The sequence below is a fragment of the Vombatus ursinus genome, unplaced genomic scaffold, assembly GCF_900497805.2.
Source record: "Vombatus ursinus unplaced genomic scaffold, bare-nosed wombat genome assembly UNPS02009205.1, whole genome shotgun sequence".
Lineage (NCBI taxonomy): Eukaryota > Metazoa > Chordata > Mammalia > Diprotodontia > Vombatidae > Vombatus > Vombatus ursinus.
The window spans coordinates 61305035-61327655 of NW_020948983.1; the positions used below are offsets into that span (position 1 = coordinate 61305035).

General features: G+C 40.8%; 1 long non-coding RNA gene across 2 annotated transcripts in view; it reads right to left on the bottom strand.

Moving 5' to 3' along the window:
- Nucleotides 1–395: 395 nt before the first annotated feature.
- The window catches only part of LOC114035641, a 46074-nt gene continuing 23848 nt past the window's right edge, over nucleotides 396–22621 (bottom strand). For both annotated transcript variants that reach the window (XR_003568239.1, XR_003568240.1), the window contains exons 2-4: nucleotides 14330–14435; nucleotides 1476–1808; nucleotides 396–721 (exon numbers count right to left, since the gene is read on the bottom strand). This is a non-coding gene — a long non-coding RNA (uncharacterized LOC114035641). The remainder of the gene's footprint in view (nucleotides 722–1475; nucleotides 1809–14329; nucleotides 14436–22621) is intronic.

Consider the following 22621-nt stretch of genomic DNA (forward strand, 5'->3'; position numbering starts at 1 on the left):
TTGACTGAATGACTGAGTTTAGACGTTGAACTGGCCCCTAATGAATAATTCAATTAAATTCAACAAACATTAAAAAATTCTTCATTCATTAACAGGTATTTATTCTTTCCCACAATTAAAAGGGAAAGAAGGAAAAGAAAGAGAAAGAGAAAAAAAGAAGACAGCAACAGAGAGGGAAGCAGTAAAGAAAGAAGGAAGAAAGGAAGGGAGGGAGGGAAGAAGTAAAGGAGGGAGGGAGGGAGGAAGAAAAAAGAAAAACCCTTACAACAAATATGTCTAGTCAAGCAAAGTAAATTTCCTCCTTGTTGTTGTTCAGTTGTTTTGTCAAGCCTGACTCTTTGGGAACCCATTTGGAGTTTCTTGGCAAAGATACAGCAGTGCTTTGCCATTTCTTTCTCCTGAAATTCCCTCCTTGGTGGTGTCCAAAAATGCATGTCTCATTTTGTATCCGAAGTCCATCACTTCTCTTTAGGAGGTGGATTAAAGTGTAGGTCCAATGTAATAGTAATTCAGCAAACATTTAACAAGAATCCATTATGTGCACTGAACTATTCTGAATGCTGAGGATACAAACACAGAAACAGTTTTTACCCTTGCATTTGTACAAAGGCTTTGCTTTTCTGTGAGATCTCCTTTCACCCTCACAACGCCAGGTTACCACGTCCTCTGGAAGAAATGCTATCAGTCCTGGAGGATCAATAGTTTTCCACGTCAGGCAACCCTAGGGAATAGATAGGGAAAATTTTACTCCTTTCCAATATTGAACAGGTAAGGAAAATGAAGTGAAGTGACTTGTCCAAGACCATACAGCTAATTAGTAGAAAAATCAGGGCTCGAATCTGGGCCTTCTTTTCCAGTTCTAAATACCATGGTCCTATGATTTTGTTTTTGTTGTTCTGAGTTGTTTCAGTCATGTCCAATTCTTTATGGCTCCATTTGGGGTTTTTTGGGCAGAGATACTGGAGTGGTTTGCCATTTTCTTCTGCAGTTCATTTTACAGATGAGGAAACTGAGGCAAACAGGATTAAATGACTTGCCCAGGGTCACACAGCTAGTAAGTGTCTAAGGCCAGATTTGAACTCATTAAGGTGTGTCTTCCTGACTCCACGCCTGGCACTCTATTGTGCCACCTAGCTGCCCATGATCTTATGATGACAGGGCCCCAACTGCTTAATGTAATAAATGTTTTTCAAGCATCATCTATATACAAAGCATATTGTGCTAGAAAGCTTCAGTTTGCCTCTGACCTAGGCAAACTGAAGTTTATAGTGCCATCCCCTGGACCTCACCTACTCCATACCCTGTCCTTCTTGAAAAAGGAAGAAAGCTGACTTGAAGCTTCAGACTAGTGTCAATAGGAGGGAACTAAAATGTGAAATGATCTATTAGCTGGATTAAAAAAAATTTTTTCTCCCATTTTTATTCTACCTACCACAGACCATACACTCATTACATTTATATTTCATTTAGCTCACCTGGTGAATAATATTAGAAGTCAAGCAAATTCTCCGGAGTCTTATTATATCAATATAACTTGCACAAAGCAGGCCAGACAGAGTGCAAGTCTCTGCTAGAATTAGACTGAGTCTCTCGGGTTGCCTTGAGGCCATCTCACATTTCATAAAACCATCAGGTTCCTTTTTTTTCATAATTTATCAGTTACATATCATTCCATGTGAAGATGATGGACTAGTAAGAGGAGTCAATTGAGGTGGGGGCCCAGAAGCAGCCTATGGAACAGTCTCCCAGTTAGATTTTAAGATACTGCTTGTCTTTTGTTGGTTATAGGCAAAGAAGAAACCAGGAAGCTGGTTAAAACAAAACAAAACAAAAAAGGCAGATTAATGTGGACTGGAAAGAAGGCTTCATGGTGGAAGTAAGATTTAGACTGCATCTTTCAAGACCAATAGAACTTTTTAAAAAATTATTTTTATTCTGAACTTAACCAATACCAAATAAAACAGTCATTTCCATATACCTAATAGAACAGAAAGAGGATTGTACAAGAAACTTCAGCTCTTTAATAGGTTTAGCTTCCTTTTCTTTTTTAAGTATTTAATAAGTTTAATCCAATAGCTTTCAAAGCAGTCCTGCATGTCTGTGCTTCTTTCTGGTTTTACTTCTGTTCTCTTTTCTACATTAAAAAAAAAAGATAGGTTAATGTCCTTTTCTTTCCTTTTCTTTTCTTTCTTTTTTTCTTTTTTTTTTTTTTTGCTGTCCTATTCCTATTCCCCCTTACCTTCCTTACCATCCCCCATTGGAATTTAAAAACAAAAAAGTAAGCCCTTTTATCAAACATGTATAGTCTACAAAAGGCAGCTAGGTTGTGCAGTGAATAGAGCTCGGTCCTGAAGTAGACACTAAAGTTTCCCTAGGAAAGTGACTTAACCTCTGTCTGCCTCAGTTTCCTCTTCTATAAAATGTAGATAATAATAGTACCTATCTTAAAGGGTTGTTGTGAGGATCAAATGAGGTCATATTTGTAAAGCACATAGCATAGTGTCTGTCACATAGCAGGGCACTTAATAAATCCTTGTTTTCTTCCTTCCTAGTCAAACAAAACAAATTTTCACATTTGTGAAAAACATATACAAATGTGAAATGTTAGAACTTGAAGAGGTGGGAAGGAAAGAAGAGGAAAGGAGAAAGAAGAGAACAAATTTCAGGCAGGATGAACAGTTCCAGTAAGGGTAAGGGGGCAGGAAAGAACAAGGCGCATATATGAGAGTAGTCAGGAAACAATTCTGGCTAGAGTAGAATATATGGGCTGGGGAGTGTTGGCAGATAAGGCTGAAAAGGTAGACTGGGGCCTGATTCTGGAAGGCTTCAAATGCCAGAATGAAGAGTTTAGACTTTGTGCAAAAGGGAGTCAGGGAAAGTTTTTAAACAATAGAGGAGACAGAATGAAAATGATGTTTGAGGCAGGGGTGATATGAGGGAAGCATTAAAGTGGAGAGATATTGGAGATAGGGAAATCGTTAACCAACATTTTTTTGCCACAACGTAAAGGATCACCCAGGTTCTTCAAGCTGGTTCCTCTTTTTTGGACAGAGGGAGAAAAAGCTGATTAATGTTTTCTTAGGGTTTTTAGAAGTTTTCATCACCAAGCCTTATACTTAAGGCCCATAGGAAGAGAATCCATTTTGGGATTCAAAGCTCAATGGGCACAGCATTTCTCTGTAGTGATAGCAGAGGGGGTTGGTTTTGTAATAATAATAATAATAGCTTACATATGATAATAATAGTTTAGATTTATATGTCTCCTTAAGGTTTTTGAAGAACTTTACATGCATCAATTCATTTATGCCTCACAATACCCCGGGAGGTAGAAGCAAAATTTACTTCTAGGTTGTGTTGCTTTGGAATAAATATAAAATAGTCTTTGTCCCTTTCTCTAGATATATCATGGCACAGGTAAGTGGGGACAACTCCTCTATTTTTTTCTCCTTATGTTAGGCCTTAATCTTATCAGACTAAGAGCTTCCTGACAGCAATTATAGTAATTCTTTAATTGCCTTCTCTACCCATTGGCAGAGCAGACATTTGTTTGCCTACTTTGAGGGGCACTGGAGAAGTCACACTGCCCGAAAGAATCTCCTCAAACATTGGTCCTGCTGAGTCTGGAATTCCATCATAACTTTTTGGAGTAAACCTTTGCTTCCCAAGACCTTTATTGAAATGCCCTTATGTTGCCCAGGACTGTATGACACAGTGACCCCTTTATCAATTGTTAATTGTTATTGGTGTCTTCATTAGTAGCAGATAATAGGATACTGAAGACATGGGACAAACAATGGATCAATTTTGATGGACAAAAAAGGTCTTGTTCTTAGAAACTTCCAGGTACAATGGAATTGAATAGGAAAACAGAGTGAGGGGCTCTGGGTTCCTATGGGCCGACATAAGGGCACTGGGTGAGGGGCCAATTTTTGTTGTTTAGTAGTTTTCAGTTGTATCTGACTCTTTGTGACTCCATTTGGGGTTTTCTTGGCAAAGATACTGGAGTGGTTTGCCATTTCCTTCTCCAGCTCATTTTAAAGATGAAGAAATTGAGGCAAATGGAGTTAAATGACTTGCCCCAGTTCACCCAGCTAGTCTGTGTCTGAGGTAGAATTTGAATTCAAGTTTTCCTGACTCCAGTCTCTACCATACCACCTCGCTTCCCCAAGGAGTCAATTACTAGAAACAATTTTCCCTGCCTAAGTCTTGCTATGAATTGGCTCTGTACCCTACCAACTTAGAACATTGTTAACTTGCAACATTGCCTGGTTCCTGTTATAATAATAATCATCATACGTATGTGATATTTAGAACTTTTCCCAAACATTTTCAGGTGCTTTATCTTAGCTTGTCTTCACAACAGCTTCTTATGTAAGGCAAGGGAAGTTTTTACGATGTCCATTTTAAAAATGGAGCTCAGACGAGTTAAGAGATACGTTCACAGTTATAGAGCCTGGACTAGAAGAATAGCTCAAATTTCTGGGACATCATGATGTTTACAAAGCACTTTCCTCATGACAATCTTGTGATCTAGGGTACATGATTTGTCACAAAGTGAGTCGGTAGCAAAGCCGTGATTTGAACCGATGACTGAGCCCAGTTCTCTTTCCCCTTTCCCCTCCAGTATTCTTTGTACCAGTAGATCACCTGTGTCCTCTGACTGTCCTAGAAGAGGAGATTAGAAAGGCCTAGAGGTCTCAGGTTGTCCTTTCCATCTCCAGGGCACAGTGGTACACTGGGCAACCTGCTCCAGAGCTGACTTTTCAGCTTTCTGGGGAAAATTTCGATAGACACACCAATCTTGATGGCCACCCAAGTACAACTTCTTCTAGAGGGCGTGGTAACCATTTTGGGGGCCAAATGTGCCTCCAAACACACAGACTAGAGAAAGTGACACACCTCATCATTGCAACTTTTCCTCAGAAATGCTTTCTGTTTCACAACAGAGGTTAAGGATCTATGCACTTCGATTTTTTTTTTCCTCTCAATGTTGTTGGTACTCAAGAGGGAGATTAATAACAACAGTAAATACAAGTAACTCCCACCCACCTAACTGGTGTTATGTATATTAAATACCTACAGTTTCCATAGCACTGACCTTGGAGGCCTAGTTAGTTAAGCTATAGGTTTTGCCTTGAAGGATCTTAGTAATGGTTAGGCACCAAGTACAGTTATAAGGGCCTACAGTCTATAGTTATAGGGGATGGAGTCTAGACCTGTGATTTCATTGGTAAACTCCCAGGTGAGGAAGTGCCCTCTACCAATGCAAGTTGACACCTTCTCTGAATTGCCTAGAACAATAAGAGGTTAAATACCTTGTCTAGGGTCACATAGTCCTTGTTGGCTTCAAGGCTAGCTCTCTAACCACTATTCCACATGGCTTAGCAGATAACTAGTGTGTAATATTACATGCTATATGCTTAAGTTAACAAACCAAGTGTTTCTTCAGGTCTGAAGGAAAAAATTAATTTCAACTGAGAGGATCAGAGATAACTTCATGAAGGAGATAGGACTTGAGTTGATCTTTAAAGGAGAGCTAAGAATGCAATGAATATGGAGGGGGAGGGACATTCTAGACATAAGGAACAATATGAATAGAGTTCTATAGGTGAGAGAGCTCAAAGTATGTACAATTATCCCTTCCACATCACAACTTTTCACATCACAACTTTTCCCATCATGGGTTTCCATATATCGTGGGTTAGCATAAGAAATAAAATGGGAATTTTTTAAGAGTTTTGCAGAAACCTCAGACGACATTCGGAGGCCAAGAGACGACACAGAGCCTATGACCAAATACTTAACCCAAATTTTACAATAAGGTACTGTAAACACCCGATAAAAGAAAAAGAAACAATTCAGACTTCTTCTCTGGTACGAAGGAAGAGCCAAAAATTTTACACAGATTTTCCAGATCACCGATGCAGGGGTGAGGGGGGACACCATGCCCCTAACCCCAGAGATGTGAAAGGGATAAGTGTATAGAGATGAGGTAAAGAGGAATCTTGTTTGCTAGAATTAGTCCATGGAAATAAACATGAAATAAAGTTGGAAAAGTAGACTAGTATCAGATGACTGGTATATTAGAGAGGGCCTTATATTCCAAGAAGAGGAGTTTGAACTTTACCTGATTAGATAATAGAGAACCATTAAAGATTTTGAGCAAAGAAATGGCCAGATCTCTGCGGGTGTGAGAAAGATTATTTTCGAAGTAGTATGGAGGATGAATTGGGACAGGAGGAGGGAGGTTTAATTAACGTAGAAAGTTCATTTAGAAGACTTGGTTACTCTATTCAATACAATGATTCAAGACAATTTCGAAGAACTCGTGATGAAAAAATGCTATCTACCTCCAGAGAGAGAACTGATGAATTCTGAATGCAAATTGAAGTATTTTTTTCTTTCTTTTTCTTTCTTTCTTTCTTTCTTTTTTTGCAATCTGGTTAATATGGAAATATGTTTTGCATGATTTCACATGTATAATTGATGTCATATTGCTTACTTTCTCAGTGGTTGGAGGAGGGAGTGGGAAGGAGAGAGAAAATTTAGAACTCAGAATTTAAAAAGAAAAGAATGTTAAAAATAAATAAATAATAAATTGAAATGTAAAAAAAAAGAAACTTCTTTTAGGAAGTTTTAAAATAATCCATGGTAACAGTGGAAATAGGATAAGATGAATTCAAGAGATATTGAGGAAATAGACTTGTTTGTATGTTGTCTCTCTCATTAGATTGTAAGCTCCTTGAGGGCAGGAACTGTCTTGTCTCTTTTTGTATCCCCAGTGCTTAGCATAGTGTCCCTCACATAGCAGGTGCTTAATAAATCTTTATTGATTGATTAGAATAGAATGATCTAGATTGATTGACCACGAAAGGCAAAGAAGAGATACTCCAAAGCAAGAAAAATGAGAAATTGGAAGAAGGGTACTACCATGGACAAAAATAGTTAAGAAGGAAGAGCAGGATTAGAAAGAAAGATAATGAGACATGTTGTGTGAGGGTAAAAGAAATAAAAAGTACAGAAGAAGCCCTATCTTACTTCCCAAGGTAAAGTGTAAAAGAATGAGGAGTCAACAAAAGAAACCACGTAGTGGTTAGAGAAGTTGGGGAAAAGCCAGGAGCAAGTGGTGTAAACATCAGAAGCAGAGGAGGGAAGAGTTTTGGTTTTTTTTTTTTTAAATAAATAAATAAATAAATAAATAAATTTTTAGTTTTCAACATTCAACAACTTTACAAGACTTTGAGTTCCAATTTTTTTTTCTACCTTCCTCTGCTCCCTCCCCCAGATGGCATGCAATCTGATATAGGCTATACATGTACTATCATATAAACATATTTCCTCATTAGTCATGTTGTGAAAGAAGAATCAGAAGGAAAGGGAAAAACCACGAGAAAAAAAATAACAACAATAAAAAAGAGAGAATAGTATGCTTTGGTCTGCATTCAGACTCCATCGTTCTTTTTCTGGATGTGGATAGCATTTTCCATCATGAGTCTTTTAGAATTGTCTTAGATCATTGTATTGCTGAGAAGACCTAAGTCTGTCAAAGTTGGTCATCGCACAATGTTGCTGTTATTGTGTACAATATTCTGGTTCTGCTCAGTTCACTCAGCATCAGTTCATGTAAGTCTTTCCAGGTTTTTCTGAAATTCTCCTGCTCATTATTTCTTATAGAACAATAGTATTTCTTATACTCATATACCACAACCTGTTCAGCTATTCCCCAATTGATAAGTATCCCCTCAATTTCTAATTCTTTGCCACCACAAAAACAGCTGCTATAAATATTTTTGTCCATGTGGGTCCTTTTCTCTTTTTTATGATTGCTTTGGGATACAGACCTAGTGTGGTATAGCTGGATCAAAGGGTATTTACAGTTTTATAGCCCTTTGGGCATAGTTACAAATTGCTCTCCAGATCAGTTTACAACTCCACCAACAATGCATTAGTGTTCCAGTTTTAGGAGGGAAGCTCTTCAAGCAGGAGTGAATGATCAACAGTGACAAAAGTTGGAGAGGTTGAGGTCAACAAAGACTGAACAAAAGGCCATCAGATCTGATGATTTGTTAGTCATTGAGATGAGCAGTTTCATGAGACTGGGAGTGAAGTGTAGAAGGCCAAAGGATCTGAGAAGATTTAATTCAATTCAGTAAATATTTACTAAGTGTCTACTACTGGTAGGCATTGTATTAAACACTGGGAATATAAAAAGAGGCAAAAGACAGCCCCTGCCCTCGAGGTGTTTACAATCTAATGGAAGAAGAGAGTGGGTAGTGACAAAGTAGAAGTGTCAGGTATAGACAGATTTCAAAGAAATTGAGCAATGAAGGAAAAAAAGAGAGATGAGACTGAATGAATTGAAAGGAAGCATCCAGCTGAGCAAGTTTATAGGGAGCTGGGGAAGGAGTCAGAGGAGAGGGAGAGATTAAAAGTACCTGAGGTCTTGGGGAAAATAGGAAGAAAATAGGAAGTAGGTCAAAGGTAGAGGGATTAGCCTTAGTGGAGATGGGGACAGATCTGTGATTTCATTGATTTAGATAACTCCTAGGTAAGAAAACTCCCTCAGCAAAGCAAGGCAACACCTTCCCTGCAATTTCTAGTCTTAGAGGTGCCTGGAGCACTGGGAGGTGAAGTGAACTGCCCAATCACACAGACAGGATGGGACAGGTGGAACTTGTACCCAAGGCTTCCTGGGTCTGAGGCCAGCTCTCTCTGTCTATCTTCTCTCCCATGGATGCTTCTAGTCAGGAATAGGAATCTGTCTCCTGCGACCAGAGGGCAAAGACAAAAAGAGTGGATAATGTTGCCAAAAATTGATCATTTTAAACTTCCCCCAAGAATTTTCCCTTGAGTAATTACAGTTATTCCTTCCACATTGGGGGGTAAGGGGAGGGTATTAAAGGCATGGAGCCCCTGCTATCTGGAAAATCTGCATATATTTTTTGGCCCTCCCTTCATGCCAGAGAATTCTGAATTTTTTCATTTTCTTTTATGGGGTGTTTACAGTACCTTACTGTAAAATTTGGGTCGATATTATACAAAACTATACATAGATTTTATGCATTTCTGAGTTTCTAAACTTTTTCTATGTTGTCTGCTGGCCTTTGTGCGCTGTCTGTGGCTTCCACAAAACTCCCCTGAAATTCCCACTTAATTTCTTATGCCAACCTATGATATATGAAAGTTGCAATGTGGAGGGAATAACTGTAGTCCTACCTATGAGCCTTTGCCCAGGCCATTTCTCTTTCCTGCAAATGTCCTCTCCCTTCTTTCCTCTTATCAACAGACCCATTCGTCCATGTTTACCTTAGTCCTTGGTGGGAGGGCCATCTCTAGCTGTACTGATCTATATCTTGACCAAATGGCTGGAGAGGAGACTGGACCCAGATGGCTCCAGAGGAGAGAGTGAGCCTGGTGACTTAGCTCTCCCTCACTTAAATCCAATTCACCTGCATGTCATGGCATCACCTCCCTGATGTCATGGTCCTCTTCAAGACCAAAGGACCAACACTATCACTACCGCCACCACCAAGTCCTCAGCCATTCCAGCTCAAGTGATCTCTCCACTCTCTGACCTTTAGCACTTACCATCCAGACCCCTGTTTTGGCACCAGATACTCACTGCTTTGTATTGTTACCTCTTCTTTAGGTGCATATCTTGTTTCTCCAACTAAGTTGTAAGCTTCTCAAGGGCAGGGACAGGATCTATTCCTCTTCACATTCCACCCGCACCCCTTACCCTGTTGCCCTCTTGAATACAGGGCTGACTACAGAATAGTCACTGAGAATGTTTGTTGATCGACTTGCTTAGATTACTTAATCAGGCCCCAACACAGTATCAAGTCACTGGCTGTAAAATAAACACTAGGGAACAGCAGAATGATCTCATAACAGAACAGGGGGCTGCTAAGTCACTCATGCCTAACTGAAGGCAATTTTGTTATGGGTGAAGTACCAAATTATACGCCAGGCAAATCTCGGCTCAAATAATGAAACCAAATACATCCTCATTAACTTCTTGAAGGAGGCCCATGGAGCTATAGAAAGAAATAAAAACACAAAAGAGGCCCTATCTTGTTGTTCCAGAAAAGGAAACACAGAAAGGTCAGAGGTAGGTTACTTGAAAGAACAAACTGATAAAATCGCAAGCCTTTTGCCGAGGCCTGCTCTTGAGGAGGCTCTAAAAACACTTCCTTCCGAGTGTTGGTTTTTGTTCTTTTGTCTTTGGGTTCTGGGGGAGGTTGGGTCACAGAGGAGGCTTGGGCTCTGGGGGAGCCTGAGGCCCTGGGGAAGCCTGCCTGGAGCTGGAGCCCAAACCAGGGCTACTGTTTGTGGCCAAGGTAGCGATTTGTGGGGGGAGACAGGAGGTTTGAATATGTTGGGGGAAGTGACATCCTGTCCTCCCTTTGAGATGCCTTTGGGTGAAGTATTTGCCAAAACAGAGAGAGAGAGACAGACAGACAGACAGAGAGAGACAGACAGACAGAGAGAGACAGAGAGAGACAGAGAAGACACCCACACATGGGGATATATATATATAGAGAGAGAGAGAGACAGAGAGACAGAGAGACAGAAAGACAGAGACAGAGAGAGACAGAGACAGAGAGAGACAGAGACAAAGAGAAAGAGACAGAGAGAAAGAGAAAGAGAAGGGGAGAGAGAGACACAGAGAGAGAGACACCCACACATAGGAATATATATATATATACAGAGAGAGACAGAGAGAAAGATAGAGAGGGAGGGAGAGAGACAGAGAAAGACAGAGAAAGACACAGAGACACAGAGACACACAGAGACAGACAGAGAGAGACAGAGAAAGAGACAGAGAGACAGAGAGACACTCACACAAGGGGATATACACACACACACACACATATCGAGAGAGAGAATGAGAGAGACAGAGAAACAGAGAGACAGAAACAGAGACAGAGAGAGAGAAAAAAGAGAGAGACAGAGACACAGAGACAGCGACACAGAGAGAGAGACAGAGAGACACCCACACATGGGGATATATATATATATATATATATATATATATATATATATATATATGCAGAGAGAGAGAATGAGAGATTGTTTGCAATGGGTCAGGTGAGGAGTGATGTGCACCTGCATGGGGGTGGTGGCTGTGTGAGTGGAGAGAAGGGGATGTATTGAAGGATGTTATCAAGATTAAAAATAAGAAGATTTGACAGTAGATCAGCTATGTGGGGATGAGTGTAGTGAGGATTCCAAGATGGCTCTGTGGTTGTAAGCCTGGGATCCTGAGAAGATGGACTGGAGTGTTTTCTCTAGTAACAGGAAAGTTGAGAAGAGTGGAGGGTTTGGCGAGGTGAATGTACTTGGTTCTGAACATGTTGAATTTGAAATTTCTTGCTGAGGATTACATGATGAGTATGAATCACAGGCAGAACTTGTATCCAGGTCTTCCCAATGCTAACTCTAGCTATTTTTGCACTACATAATTCTGTCTCTTAGACTAAACATATTATTATATATGTATTATTTTATATTATAATAACGGAGACAAGACAACCTGAGTTCAAATCAGGTCTCAGACACTTGCTGTGTGACCTTGGGCAAGTCACTTAACTTCTGTTTGCCTTAATCCACTAGAGAAGGAAATGGCAAACCACTCCTGTATCTTTGCCAAGAAAACCCTGTGGACAGTGTTGGTGTGCTATGGTCCAGGGGTCCACTCCTGATCACATAGCACGTCAATACTGTCCATGATGAAGAGTGGACCCACAGACCATAGCATGCCAATACTGTCCATGGGGTCACAAAGAGTTGGATATGACTGAATGATTGAACAACAACATTATATATTATGATAATATGCTAATACATGTAATTATTATATTATTATGTCAATATTACATATATAATAAATATCAATTATTATTTTTAAGACATAAGCAGCTTATGGGCAATCAGGAAAGGCCTTACATTTAAACTGTTTCCCAGAGCTTCCTGTAATGCTCTCCACACAGTAGGTACTTAACATATAAGTGTTCATAAGATCATGTCATAGCATAGGTTTCTAGCTGGAAGGGACCTTGGAAGTCATTGAGTGGGGTCATCAGAGGTCATCTCATTTTACATATGAGAAAACTGAGGTTCAGCAGGATGGTGGTAGTGGTGGTAAAGTGACTTGCTCAAGATTGTACGTGGAGAAAATGTCAAAGGCAAGATTTGAACTCAGATCCTTTGACTACAAATTTAGTGCTTTTTCCATAACATTGTGAACTGAATGGAATTGATTATCTCCAGAAGGCTGAGACAGTATAACAGACTGTGTTAATCTTTTCCCAGAGGATTTTCATTTGCAAAGAACAGCTGGGGAAGAGTACAGCCCTAAACCACAGGAATGAATCACCAACGGTGGAATTTCAGGCATTGTGAGGGGCCAGGGTAGGATGAATTTGTCTGGGGGAGGGTGGGGTGCCACACCTTAAGTAACCCTTGTGTCATTCCTTAGGGGAGAGAGTTGTTTGTTATTCAGTTGTGTTTGACTCTTTGTGACCCCATTTGGGGTTTTCTTCGCAAGAATACTGGAATGGTTCACCATTTCCTTCTTCAGTTCATTTTACAGATGAGGAAACTGAGGCAAACAGGGTTAAGTGACTTGCCCAGGGTCACAGAGCTAGTAGGTGTCTGAGGCTGGATTTGAACTCAGGAAGATGAGTCTTCCTGACTCTAGGCCCAGGGCTTTATCCCCAGAACCACCCAGCTGCCCTAAGGGTTATTAGTGCCACCACTTAGGACTAGAAGCAGGCAGCCACTCGCATCTGCATGGCTGAGAATCAGGAATTCCAGCCTTTGCTTCATTTGGCCAAGGCCCCAAATTATTGATGATTGTAGGCTCTGTGTTTTTCTCCCTGCTCCCTTCTTCTGCTATTTAGTTAATAATAATGTTTCATGTTCTGTTCAGATGCATATCAGTTTTGTGTGATTATTCATGGAGAAAGAGACAGATGATTCCCTGCCTGTACCATTTCAGCGAGAATCCATACCTATCGGTTAGCATCACTCTCTTTCCCAGCCTAATAACACTGTCCGCTTTAGATCGTAGGTCCTCGATTTATTAGGTAATTTGTTTCTTCTTTGTGGCGCCTGCCCGCTTGTCATCAATATAACAGAATGACGGAAGCACAAGCTATAGACACCAGGCATTACAAACTAGGCAAATAGAACCCATTTCGACCAGAGGTCCAGCCACGGCAGACCCGTAGCAATTCCCTGCCCTCATCTGGGGAGAAAGAAGAAAGATTACGGACAGGCACCGAGGACCAGGCTGCCCTGTGGGAGGGCCCCTTGCCATTTTGGGTGGTTGCTTTGTTCAATGGATGGATTCTCAGAAACAAAAAGTCACTTCTCTTAACGTCTCTGCCAGGGGAGCCCAAATGTGGCTCTCCACATGTCAGACTGAAGTCTGGGCTATATGAAATTTGGATCATAGAATGGAGACCTTAGAACTCAACCCCTTTTTCTAGATGACCGATGGGATCCCAGGTGGAGAACTGGAAGATGCCTTAGAGGTTATCTTATCCAACTCCTTCTTTTTACAAATGGGGAAACTGAGGTAGAGAAAGATTAATTGACTTGCCTAGAGTCATACAAGGTATCAAAGTATCATAAATTCATGGCAGGAAAGAACTTTAGAGGTCATCGAGTCCAGCTCCCTCATTTTACAGAGGAAGTGAAGTGAGGTTAAGTGACTTGGCTAGGGTAATATAGCTTGTAAGTGTCTAAGGTAGGGTCAGTGTGAGGGACTACCGGAGCCAAATTTTGAACTCAGGTCCTCTGACTCCAAATCCTGGGTTCTTTCTACTATGCCATACTTCTTGGACAAGTCATTTGAATCTTTTTCATATAACCCTGAAGCAATCAGGGTTAAGTGACTTACACAGGGTCACCCAGCTAATGGTTATCATGTGTCTGAGGCCATATTTGAACTCAGGCCCTCCTGACTCCAGAGCCGGTGCTTTATCCACTGTGCCACCTAGCTGCCCTTCTTTTACCTTTTAGAAAAGGAGTGGATGTTATACACCATGGAAAGATAGACCTTGATTTATGCCGTTGCTGTGCTCCTGAATCAACTGTGTGCAAAACAAATTTGTGCAAATAGTCTTATTTTTAAACAGTGCTAGGGAGCAAGCTATTGAATGAAGCCCTACAGAGAATTCTTTTGTTTAAGTGAAGGAACCTTGTATGATGAGAATGACCCGATCTGGCTAATGCTATTGACTTGGAGTTCACCTACTTTCTAGCCTGGTCCCAACACGAATGGCTCCCAGGCCACCCCCAGGACTTTGCCAAGACTCACCTTATTCCAACCTCAGGGTAAAGGCAGAGAGCCTCGGGTGAAACAATGATTTGTCCTCCAAAGGCTTGTTTTGTATTTTCATTACCATCTGCTTGGGTTTCAGCCTCTAGATAGGTTAAGAAGAAATCCCAAAGCTGTAAAACACATCATAGTCCTCCCACACCTTCCACTTAATTATTGTTTTCCCATGTGCCCAGCCAACATGCCCACAGCACACAACTGGCCCAGATCTGCCGTTCTCTCTGTGTTCTCCCCAACTAGGTGTCTGATGTAGACTGAGAGAGGAGCTGGTCTCTGCAGTCTGACATCCCTTCAGGTTCCAGTTAATTACTGGGCACTCCCTTCTTTTCTCTTTATTTTTAAACACACACCCACACAGACATGCATACATACATGCACACACACACGCTCAGCTCGTAGATACTACACTCAATCATAGGAACACAGAGACTTACTTCCATGCATATAAACACATATGAAGACACTTGCTCATACAAGCAAAAAAAGATTTTAAACACTGGTTGGCTCAAGGCCTGGGAAGCAGATATGTAGTGTTAGGCATGTGCAAGTTTAGCTGAAGTATAGGAAGACTGGTTCAGAGGGGAAAAATTACAGCAATCATCACTTTATTTCCACCTTTTATTTCTGTTGCTGAAATGAAGGTGAAAGAATCAAAGCACAGCCTTTTGTCCCAGCAAAATCTTCCCTTTCCAGTTTTCCCAATAGAATTATAAGATTATAGATTGAGATATGGATAGGACCTTCAAGGTCATGTAGCTTGGCCTAATTTTACAGTTAGGAAAACTAAGGCCTAGAGAAATTAGATAGCTAGTCCAAGGTTGCACAGGTAATATCAGAGGTGGAATTTGGACCCAGATACTCTTTGGAATGACTTTGGAGTCAGGTACTCAGACTCCAAATCCAGCATCAATTAAAATGTCAGTTGGTCAAAAAGCATTTATTAAGCACCTAGTACATGCAAGGCACTATGCTAAGCCCTTGGGGATACAAAGAATGGCAAAAACAAAAATCAAAATCAAAACAAACAAGTGAAAAAAAAACAGGCCTGATCTCAAGGATCTCCTCCCAGTTTTCCCAGGGGGAGACAAAATGAAAACAATTATGTACAAAGAAGATCTATCCAGGACAAATTGGAGATAATCGCAGAGGGAAGACAGCAAGTTTAAAAAGAACTAGGAAAAATTTCTTGTAGAAGATGAGATTTTAGCTGAGTGTTAAACGAAGCCAAAAGATAGAGTCAAAAAGAGAGAACATTCTAGGCATGGGGGATAGGCAGTGAAAATTACCAGAGTCAGTCAATGGCGCGTCCGAAGAATAGCAAAGAAGTCAATGTCACTGGATCTGAGGGCAGCAGGGGATGAGTAAGTGTATAAAGACTGGAAAGGTAGGAAGCAGGTAGTGGAGGACTTTTTAAAAGCCAAATAGATCCTAGAGGTGATTGGAAGTCACTAGAGTCAATTGAACAGGGGAATGACAAGATCAGACTTGCTTTTTAGGAAGATCACTTTGACAGCTTCTACTCTGAGTAGAAGATGGACTAGTGGGGAGAAATTGGTTTCTGGGAGACCAACTAGCAATCAATTGCAATAGTCCTAGGGTGAGGTGATGGGAACCTGTACCAAGATGGCGGTGGCAATATCAGAGGAAAGAAGCGGGGTATATATGAGAGATGCTGCAAAGGTAGAAATGGTAGGCCTGGGCAATGGATTGGATATGGGGGATGGGAAGAGAGAGTAAGGAGTTGAAGATGACACCTAAGTGGTGAGCATGAGTGAGTGGGAGAATGATATTACCCTTCACAGTAATAGGGAAGTTAGGAAAGGTTTGGGGAGAAAAATGATGAGTGTGCTATGCTGTGCTCTCTCTGGTTCTGCTAGTCCTCAAGAGGCAATACTGTGAAGTAGAAACAAAATTGAACTGGATGTCAGGAGACCTGAATTCTAGGCCTGACTCTTGAACTTGAGACTAGAAAACTCATTTTACCTCTCATATCCCTTCTCAGTTTCCTCATCTATTGAATGAGAGTATGGTATTAGACTGGGTGATTTTAGGAGTTCTTTCTAACTCTTTCATTCTATGATTTTTAGATACTCAGAATAGCTTTCTGGCTCTTTCTCCTCCCCTTCTCCTCTGTTAATCCATCAATAATAACAGTAGTAGCAGTAGAAGCTAGCATTTATATAGTACTTCAAGGCTTGCAAAACACTGTACAAATATCATTTTAAAATTACTTTATGAACATTATCTCATTTGATCCTCACGGCAACCTCGGAAGATAGAAGCTCTTATTATCCCCATTCTGAAGATGGGAAACTGAGGCAGACAGAGGTCAAGTGACTTGCCCAGGGTCACACCACCAGTAAATGTCTGAGGCCACATTTGAAATCAGGCCTTCCTGACTCTAGGTCCAGCACTTTTCCCACTGTGCCACCTGGCTGCCTCACAGTTAATCCTATTACTTTTCTCAGAAGTCTCCCAGGTATTGCAGATTGTTAGCAATTTAGGCTTCAAACTAGCAACAAGTATGGTGAAACATCATGACATAGCAGATAGGTTCTAATCTCACCTTTGACGTTCATTATCTCTATGTCCATGGCAAATCTCTCTTAATCTCTCTGAGTCCTTATTTCCCCATCTGTAAAATGGGAACAATAATACCTGTCATATTTGCCTCCCAGAGTTGTTTGAGATGATGAATAAGACTCAAATGAGATAATACACATACAGTGTTTTACAAACTTGAAAGCATACATGTCAGTTACCAATATGTATTAATCACTCACAGTGTCCTTAGCCCTTGACTAAAAATACTGGCTCTGATCCTTGATCATGATGATGCTGGTAGTGATAATGATACAAAATGTATGATTAAATTATAAATTGTGTATTACAGGGACAATTTGTGCCTCTTCTAAATCCAACTTCCCTATGAGGCTTTCTCTAACCCTTTTATTGATAAAACCTTAGACTTTATATAACATTTTGGCTTATACCTCAATAATGTACACACACAAATATATATAAATATATGTATGCAGATGTATTTATATATGTGTGTGTGTGTTTGTGATTTTAGTGATTACTAGCTGTGTGACCCTGGGCAAGAAGTCACTTCACCCTGTTTGCCTCAGTTTCCTCATCTGTAAAATGAGGTAGAGACGGGAATTGGCAAACCACTCCAGTATCTTGGGCAAGAAATCACCAAATGGGGCCATGAAGAGTTGAATGTGAATGAAATGACTGAACAACAACAACAACAACATGTTTGTGTCTCATCCCACTATTATACAGTATGCTCCACGAAGTCAGAGACCCTGACCTAATTCAACTTTGTATCTTCTGGATGTCTATTTATATATACGGGAGATCCTTAAAGTGTTGCTGTGGAGGCAGTTAGGTAGCAGAGTGGACGGGGTCCTGGAAAAACCTAGAGCTCAAATCTGGACTTGGACACCTCCTAAATGCATGACCCTGGACAAGTCATTTAACCTCTGTTTCTCTCAGTTTCCTAAACTAGCACTTGCCTCCCAGGGTTGCTGTGAGTATCAAAGGAGATAAAATTTGTAAAGTGCTTATAAAATTCCTGGCACATAGTAGATGTTTGTTTCCTTCTTGTTAAAGGTGGGAGAAGTCATCATCATCACCATCATCATCACTGTCATCCTTCTTGTTAAAGGTGGGAGAAGTCATCATCATCATCATCATCACTGTCATCATTGCTGATATTTATTGTGTTTTAAGGTCTGTAAAACACTTTGTGTACATTATCTCATTAACTTCTCAATTATTATACCCATTTTGCAGAAGATTAAACTGAGACTCAGAGAGGTTGTGACTCCCCCAGGGTCATACATCTGATAAGTTTCAGAGGTCATAATTGAGCCCAGATTTGCCCTACTCCAATTTCAGCACTGCTTCCACTCTGTCTGCTTCTGAATGACTGTGGACTGGAATAATTGGGGAAGTCTTCATGGAGGTAGTAGGATTTGAACTAGACCTTGAAAGATGGGCAGGATTTGGATAAAGAGGTGGAGAGAATGGCATGAATAAAGCTACAGATAGGGGAATGGACCAATGGGCATGGTGATAGATGTGTCAGAGAAGAGACAGACTTAGGAAGAGTAAAGAATGTAGGCTAGGGAACCAATGGAGAAGATAGAATTGAAGGTAGCCATGTTTCACTAGGACAAAAAAGAATTGCTGGGGGTAGCACTGGCAATGTAGGGAATCATTCAGACGTAGAAGGCATCACGTCATGAGAGGGGAGTGCTCTGACTCTCATCCCTTTGGGTGTTATGGAAGGGAAGTCGAATTAGGAGGGGGGCACCATGATGATGGGACCCTGGGAATAGAACAGTGAGAGCTAGGTTGGGGATAGTGAAGGAGAGAAGGGAGCAGTGGCCATGGTAAGGAGGAAATGTGCCACTGGGGGAGGAAGAGCACCCAGGACAAAGCCTCATTCTTCCTCCACTAGTCACACCTTTGACTAGAGACATAGGTTGGGATGAGCAGCCTTCACCCTGCAGATCTCACTTGCCATGCTTCCAGACAGATCACCTACCTTTCGCATTTTGCTTCTTACAACATAAAGCAAATTCTTATCCTCTGTCAAAGCTTTCTAAACCCAGATCATCTCTCCAGCGCCATTGATCCCTTTTGCAGAATGTGATTAAACCCTCATTTCATAAAGAGGAAATGAATGGCTGTAATCAGATACAATGTTTGCTATGCTAAACAAAATGAGCAAAAAAAAAATTCAGCTAGGCTATAATTATGGGTGTAATATTTCAGCCCATTAGCAAAAAATATCTCAAAAACCTGCTGCCCCACCCTCTCGGCTGGAAAATCTGATGCAACTCTGGCAAATGCAAACAAAGTGAACCCAGCACTGTATCAGGCTGTTAATTAATTGCTTATACAATTTTATGTTGATGGCAACAGGGACTGCCAATTCTATTGCTTTGGTTGTGTGGGCTGGAGGGAGCTGTCTTCTCCACCCAGGTGGCATTGCTGTGGAGGCTGATGTAGTCCCAGTGGCCCCCACCCTAGCCTGGCAGCCTCCCTCCTGAAGGGAAGTTCCATGCCCAACCACTGGCACACACTGGCTGATGAGGCAGGATAGATAACTCCACCCAACTTGGAGTTTTTCAGATCCATGGTGCAGTAGATAGAGCGCCAGGCCTGGAGTCATGAAGACTCACCTTCCTGAGTTCAAATCTGGCCTCAGACACTTACTAGCTGTATGATCCTGGGCAAGTCACGTAACATTGTTTGCCTCAGTTTCCTCATCTGTAAAATGGGCTGGAGATGGAAATGGTAATATTTCTGCTAAGAAAATCCTAAATGGGGTCATAGAGAGCTGGACATGACTGAAATGATTTAACAACAACAACAACAAAAAAAATCACAGACGGCCAGAGCTGGAGGGGACCTTAGAGAGTTCACAGCAAGTCTACTCCCTTTGTCTGACAAATAAGGAAACTGAGTCACAGAGGTAAAATGAATTGCCTACGGTTACACATCCCATTAGTGGCTGAGCAAGAACTAAACCCAAAGTCTACAGACTTCCAGTCTGGCCTTCTTGCCATGATATCACATTGCCTCACTTTTCCTGTTCCCTGTAGCTTGCAGATTCCTAGGGCTATATGGGTAGGGGCCTGGCAACTGGGAGATCTGAAGAGGAGGAGACGGCGTAAATAATTCAGTTATTGCTGACCACGCTTCATTAAATTTTCCATGATCTGTTTTATTGTATCTACTATGCAGCATTAGTCATCTCCAGCACACTCTCAAACCAGGCAGATCACTGACTGTCTCTGATTCACCCTTCATTATATTGAAACCCAGTAGCATGGCTGTGTCTAAGCTTGGGCCAGGATGGGTAACCCTCCCCAAGAGCTACATGGGCACATTCCCAGAAGTCCAAGTCATTGGGCAAGGGTACAGGGCCTAAGTCGGTTCTCTTCCCTAACCTATCTTCAAATGAAAATTGTGAAGAAAGTTATAATACCACCACCAAAGCACATTGAGCTTTTGGGGGAAAATTGGGGAGGTGGGGGAGGATGTAGCAAAATAGTGGGAAGAAAAAGGAAGATTAACTTAGAAGTAATTATATGGTACAGTAGAAAGAGAGCTAGACTAGGTAATCAGTCCTGGCTCTGCCATTAACTTGCTGTGTGACTTTGAGCAAATCATATTACCTCTCTGGGCTTCAGTTTCCTCATCTGTAAAAGGAAGAGATTGATGCCTAGCGTGAGCTGGATACACAGAAAGTCTTCAACGTTTGTTTGATCATTGGTTGATTAAAGAGACAGTGTCAAGTCTTTCCACACACAATAGAAGGGAACTCACTCCTGTACTATTGTCTTTATTTGCATATGCCACGGAGCTGTGATGTCCGTAGTAGAGAAGTTCCATCTAGCCTGCTGTCTCTAATTTTTGGCTTTAGAGAGGTGTCTCAGGCCCAGAGAGGTTGGGTCTTGCCTATGATAACACAGCTTGCGAGGTGCAACAGACCGATTTGAGCCTTGTTCTTTCTATTTCTAGCTCTAGAATTCTATTCACCAGTGGTTCCCAATGTTTTTTGTTCCACGAACTCCTTTTGAAAAATAAAAAAAAGTGTCAGAAGCCACCAGAGTAATTTAATATATTATTCATAATATTCTGCAATTATTTACTACTCAAGACAACATTCCAGAGTTTTTAGCATGAACCTCTTGAACCACCATAGCCCACAGACAGGGACCACTGGGCCACACCAAGCTGCCTCTCTAGTCAATCACCTATTCATACATAAATGATCCCAGCAATTTCCAAGGTTCTCAAAGGGATAGATTTCACTTATGCCCCACTTAAGGACTCAAATCCTAGTTTGTGTTCAAAGTTGGAAACCTAGCTGAGGCCAAAGCCAAAAGTTACCGAGCTCTCTTTGGAGGACAATCTATCTAGATTGGGCCATCCAGTATATAGAAAGAGCTATCAAGTTTCATCGTCGTCATCATCAATAAGCATTTATTGCTGCATCAGTACATTACAGCCCAGCAGGTAACTTCATTGCTCACCAAAGCTAAATGAATTTTCCCACACCTTCTGAAACCACTCTCAAAAACACATAAAGAAATATTGCCTGACACATAGCATTTTACTTCAGAAATAAACTTAGAGTTTTGAAAACAAAACCATTTACTGTTTATAACAAAGGTATGGAAGTTTTGTGGAGGATGATTTTAACTGCCTTCTCAGTTTATCTAAAGGCAACAGGGCTGTAATTATAGATTAATGAGACCTTCCAGAGCGAAGACCTATTGAAAAAACACACACACAAAACAAAACCTGTTTGTATTGGATGCACCTCTAATAATAACAACAACTCATATTTATGGAGTGCTTTATAGTTGCAAAGCACTCCATATCTATTATCTCTTCATAACAGAACTAGTTGGGTAGCACAAATGTTATCGTTTCCATTTTGCAGATGAGTATACCAAGGAGACTCAGAGAAGTTGTGACTTATACAATGTCCCATACCTAGGAAGTGGCAGGTACAGAGTGAAAGCCTGTCTCCTTGCTCTAAATCCAAGGCTCATCCCCTATACTAAATTGATCATGTGCAAAAAGAATAATAACTACCATTTATGTTATCTCATTTTATCCTCACTATAACCCTGTGAGGTAGGTGCTATTATTATCCATTCTTTACAGTTGAGGAAACTGAGGCAGAGAGAGTTTAAGTGTCTTGCCTAGGATAGGGTCATAGAGCTAATAAGGGTCTGAGATGGGATTTGAACTGAGGTCTTCTTGATTCCCTATCCCGTGCTCTAACCACTGTCCCACCTTGCTGCCTTTAAGTAGCTAACTGGCAGTTTATTCTTCTAACCCCATTTTAGTTGTAAGCTTTTGGAATTTATACCCATTCTCTTTACTAGTAACATAACCTGCACAGAGAAAGAAATACGATCATTGCTATAAAAGATAAAATCTAGTCTTTTTTTTTAGGATTTTAATAAAATGATGAAAAATGATAGAAAACAAAGCAACACATAGAACAAAAACCTAAAAGTGGTAGGATTATTTGGTCCATAGAAGAATATGTTAGAGCAGGGATTACTTAGGTTTTTGTGTATGTGTCATGGAGTCCTTCTCAGAATGTTTTTAAATGAATAAAATGAAATCATGGTATTTCAAAGGGAACCAAAGGTTGGCAAAAATAATAATATAGGTTTTTTTCCCATCTAAGTTTATGGACCCCCTGAAATCTATCCATGGACCCTT